Raw genomic sequence first — 5,165 nt, forward strand, 5'->3', positions numbered from 1 at the left:
TCTCCTGCCTTCCATCTCTTCTGCCAGCACAACCCCATCACGACTCATTCCCGCTTCAAAGCCACAGACCCCATTTTAAATATAGAGATTCATTAATTAAAGGAGATGGGAAGTGAACTTTTTTTTTTAGCATCTACTATGTGCTGGGTATGATGCTAAATACATTCACATCGATTATTTCATTTAACCCTCATGACACCCCGTGAAGAGTGAATCCCAGTTTACCCTCATCTTACAGAGGTGGAAACAGATGTATAGCTATTTGCTGAAGGTTACACAGAAAGAATAGGACAGGGCTGGGTCTGAGCCAAGGTCTGGTTGACCAGATTTATTCTTCTAATTGCCTTTCCTGAGGGTGGGTGTTAAGCTTTGTCCTCCTTGACAAAAAAGTTGCCTCACCCACAATAGAATTTGCCCTAATTTATACTTGGAGTTGCATTTCCACTCCAAGGCTGAAGTGTGAAGCAAACAGCTGGAAGGAAGGTTTACCAGCATTCATGTCCTCAGACCTTGGCTGATTTTCTAATATGGTGTGTCAATTGATTATTATAAAATAATTAGGGGAAGGTGGAAGGAAGAGGAAGAGAAGGAAGAAAATGAGGAAGAATAAGAAGAGGAAGAGAAGGGAGAAGGAAGGATGGAGGGAAAAAGAACAGAAGGGAAAGAAAAGGAGGAGGAAGAAGAGAAGAATAAACGAAAGGAGAAAGAGAAAGAAGACAAGATGGAGAGGAGGATGGAGAAAATTAGGAAGAGGAAGGAAAGAGCCTCAGTCCAGGCTGCTTGGTTTCCAACATCTCTTCATTGGCACGATGTCCCAATCTTGCCTGTGTTTGCATGCTTAGTTCAGAGCCTTCCTCCCCCAGGAAGACCTCCATAAAGTTAACCCCTATCTGAAAATAGCTGTCTTCCTGATGCCTCATAGCATTTGGTATCTTACCTACGGTAGTTTATACCTTAGTGCTGTGGTTATTTGTGCAACTGTCTATCTCCCCTACTAAGTGTTACAGCTTTTTAAAAGAATTTATCTAGCAGGTTTTCAGTTTTCACTGGAAAACCACGCACATGAAAAGGGGAAAAGCCCAGCCATGGTGGCTCACACCTGTAATCCCAACACTTTGGGAGGCTAAGGTGGGTGGATCACCTGAGGTCAGGTGTTCACAACCAGCCTGGCCAACATGGTGAAACATCGTGTCAACTAAAAATACAAAAAATTAGCTGGGCATGGTGGTGGGTGCCTGTAATCCCAGCTACTTGTGAGGCTGAGGCAGGAGAATCGCTTGAACCCGGGAAGTGGAGGTTGCAGTGAGCCAAGATCACACCACTGCACTCCAGCCTGGGCAACAAGAGCAAAACTCCATCTCAAAAAGAAAAAAAAGCGGGGGTGAGGGCGGGGAAAATCCTCCTCCACTAGGTTTTGAGGTCCCCCAAATTTGGGACCTGTCTTTACATCCTCCAAGGTGCCCAGCACCATGCCTCATGCTTTTCCTTGGAAATCTCCTCCTTCTCTCATGGAACCTTCCTCCTTAGCCCATCATGCCCCTTGATTAAACTTCTTGAAAGAGGTGGGAGAAGGGAGATAATCAATTAATAGTTAATGGTAATAGATAAATGATGTTGGTACTGGTGGTGATGATGATGATAATAATTATTGTTATTATTGTTCCAGTTGTTGAATGCTCATAGCTGAGATATTGAGGTCATTGGCATAATAATATAAGTGTTATGCTCTCTCTACCCACCTGGGTTCTTTCAAATCTCATTTCTACCACTTACCAGTTGTGTGACCTTGGCCAAGTTCCTTAGCCTTCTGTGCCTCAGTTTCTCATCTGTAACAGGATTTTTGTAGATAATGAGTGAGCTAATGCATTTACAGCATTTAAGACAGAGCCTTTTAGGACTCAATAAGTGGAGGTTGCTATCATCATTATTATTAATCATAGCTACTAACTTCGCCTCCAGAATAATAGCCACAAATGCCCCTTATTGAGTGCTTTGCCAGGTACTGTGCTATGCTTTTTTATAGGGAGGATTTCATTAATCTTCAAACCAATTATTAACCCATTCTACAAACTTGCCCAGCTCATAAGTGACAGAGCTAGAATAAGATATCAGAATCCAAGAATCAAGATTCTTGCCATGAGAGGCAAGAAAGAGGAAAGCCCAACTGAAGAGGCTTGCGCAAAATGACATCAGGAAATCTCTAAAAACTGTAGGATTATGTGTAACTCACCTTAGAAGGTCCCCGGTTCTGGGTTGGCTTGGCCTCTGTCCTTGGTGCTGAAAATTGCACCCAGCCCAGACCCTCAGTACCACATCTCCATGGAGCCAGGGGGCCCTCAGCATCTCCTAGAAGCCCATGGCTTTATCCATGGGTTCTGTCAACTAACTAATTTGGACCCAAAGTGCTGATGGCTGCAACTTGTCAGGATCCCTTGGATCCTGACCACAGATCCAAGCCCTACCCCAGCCACCACCAACCACAGAAGTGTCTATCCTGAATTCAGTCCTCCTTAACAATATTCACCAGGCAACTGCAAATGTCACAAGCCCTTTACACATACAGAGTATCAAAGGCTGTGTGTTCTCCTGGAACCTCAGCACAGACATGACACCAGATCCCTCCTGGACAAGGCAAAATGCTCCCTGTTCAAACCAGGATGAAGAACATCACCATCACAGATGAAGTAGACATCTGCCCCTTTGGTCTGGCTATAGGGGCAGTAGAACCTTAGTCTTCAGGATCTAGAACTACTTCCCTTTCAGCTCAACAAAGCCTAATGTTCCTTTACCAGGAAACCAAGATCAAGTTTAGGAGGTAAAACATTGGGCTGGTCTTGTGTCTAGTCTAAGATGTGAATGACTGATAGCTATCCATTTCTGGAACAATAGAAAATGCAGGTGTCTGGAAGTCAGAGAGACCCAGGGTAGTGCCACTTATCACCTTGATCATGTGCACAGAAAGGACCTGACCTACGCTTGGTGCAGGATGGGTGATGAGTAAGTCAGTCCATCTCTCCAGGCCACTTCTTCTCTCTGTAGCCCTCAATCTGCCCCCTCCTCTCTCCTTATGCTCCTTCTTTACAAACACTCTTCTTGCTCATTCAATTGCCTGAAAACAAATGGCCTTTCTGTCCCTCCTAATCAACATCTTTGGAAAGGAGTTATTTCATTGATTACCATCCTGGTGGATGTATTTGTTTGAACCACTAAATTGCCCTTTTTGTAGGTCAAACCCAGTCAAATACAGGCAACTTCATATTACAACAGTAGAAACACGTGCCCAAAGACTTCTCACTTGGCCTTTCTAGAAACAAGAGGTAGATTCATGTGGAGAGGCCACCTTAGCCAATTGTTGGATGGGGGTGGTGAGAGAGAAGAGCTTGCCATCTTATATGAATCATCACAACAAAATTTACAGACAACAAAACCAAGAGCCACCCCCTAACCACCCCCACTTGACACACACACATAGTCCCCAAGACAGAAGCTGGCAATTGAGCCATTTCTGTTTTTTGTTTGTTCGTTTTTTGTTTTTTGTTTTTTGAGACAGGGTCTGTCTCTGTCACCAAGGCTGGAATGCAATGATGTGATCTCGGCTCACTGCAACATCTACCTCCCAGGCTCAAGCCATTCTCCCACCTCAGCCTTCCTAGTAGCTGGCACTACAGGTGCTCACCACCACACTCAGCTAATTTTTGTATTTTTTGTAGAGACAGGGTTTTTCCATGTTGCCTAGGCTGGTCTTGAACTGCCGGGCTCAAGCGATCCACCCACCTCAGCCTCCCAAAGTGCTGGGATTACAGGTGTGAGCCACTGCACCCAGCCCAATTGAGCCATTTCTGAAGGAAGAAAAAAATATTCTTCTCAAACCTAGCAACAAATTGGCTTAAACAATCTGCGTCATCGTCTCCCATCTCCACCACTAATCATATTGGTAAGTGGTTGGGTTTTTTTTTCCCTGTGGCCACCGCCTTGGAGGAGGGGAGATGGAACCAGGGTGGCAGACAGGAAAAAGGAAAATGTTTCGTGATAGATGACTGGTTCAAGAATGCCTTTGCTATTCTTGGTTAACTTCCTTGCAGACACAGAGAATTGGCTTGGTCAGACAGCTCCCCCTGTGTGGCACAAACAAGAAACATTAATTAAAAATAATTGACACCCCTCCCCAGAATTAAGAATGTGATGTTAAAATTCATTTTAAGAAAGGTAATTTGATGCCAATAAATTACAATTATAAAAACTTCATTACAGTCAAGAGCAATCTATCCACCATTGTCCTAATTACACATTGTAGGAATAATGAATGCTAATGATTTAATGTACAATAATTACCAGGATTGAAAAATAAAATATAATAATCATCATCATTGTTGTTATCAATAACACAGATTTTTGGCATGGTTAATCTCCACTTGAGGCTGAGATGAAATTTCAGGGTTTTGTGGGGATTTTTTTGTCCCCACTTAAAAGCACTCCCTTTTCTTCTCCTCCTCCTTCCAGTTCCATCTTTATTAAGACAAGAAATCCATAGCACAGAATAGAAACGTCTTACTTCTCCAAGAGGGTCAGAGTTGAAGGGTTAAATCCACGTCTCCTATCCCCTGGCCAGCAGATCACCTTTGGTTTCTTCCCAAACATCTTTTTGTGTAGGAAAGAAAGAGAAAGCAATTACTCTGATGTAAAGAACAGGATTGTGTCTTCACTAAAGTCACTTTTTATTTCCTGTATGAAACCATCCATGGCTTCCTATTGCAAAGAGAAAATATCCAAGCCTGATCTCCACAGTGCAGGGCTGTGTCAAGGAGTCAGGGACCAGGAGCCACACCGCCTGGATTTGAGTCCTGGTTTTGCCACCTAGTAGCTGCAGGGAGTGTGACCGAATCTGCTCCCATGTCTATGCCTTGGCTTGCTCTCTGTAAAACGGAGCTTGAAATAGTGCCTGGCTCAGGGTTTCATAAGTTTAGAAGTGTAAACACATGTGAAGTACTCAGAACAGTGCTGACACGTGGTCTCTGCCCCAAAACTAGAACTGAGACCTTTCAAGAGCTTGGCTGCCTCTATCTTCCCCACTCTCCTCCATCATGCATACCCTGCAATCGAGCCTCAACAGTCAACTCATCATCCTCTGAAGATGGTCTGCACATTCTCAGCTCCAGACCTTTGCT

At 43.9% G+C, this 5,165-nt stretch overlaps 1 non-coding gene across 1 annotated transcript; it reads left to right on the forward strand.

Annotated features, from left to right (window-relative positions):
* Positions 1-996: 996 nt before the first annotated feature.
* Positions 997-1,059, forward strand: LOC117091208. Its single transcript, XR_004440316.1, has one exon. It is a non-coding gene; the product is annotated as a U7 small nuclear RNA (small nuclear RNA).
* The last annotated feature ends 4,106 nt before the right edge of the window (positions 1,060-5,165 follow it).

Source organism: Trachypithecus francoisi, unplaced genomic scaffold (genome assembly GCF_009764315.1).
Source record: "Trachypithecus francoisi isolate TF-2019V2 unplaced genomic scaffold, Tfra_2.0 Lachesis_group11, whole genome shotgun sequence".
NCBI classification, from domain to species: Eukaryota; Metazoa; Chordata; class Mammalia; order Primates; family Cercopithecidae; genus Trachypithecus; species Trachypithecus francoisi.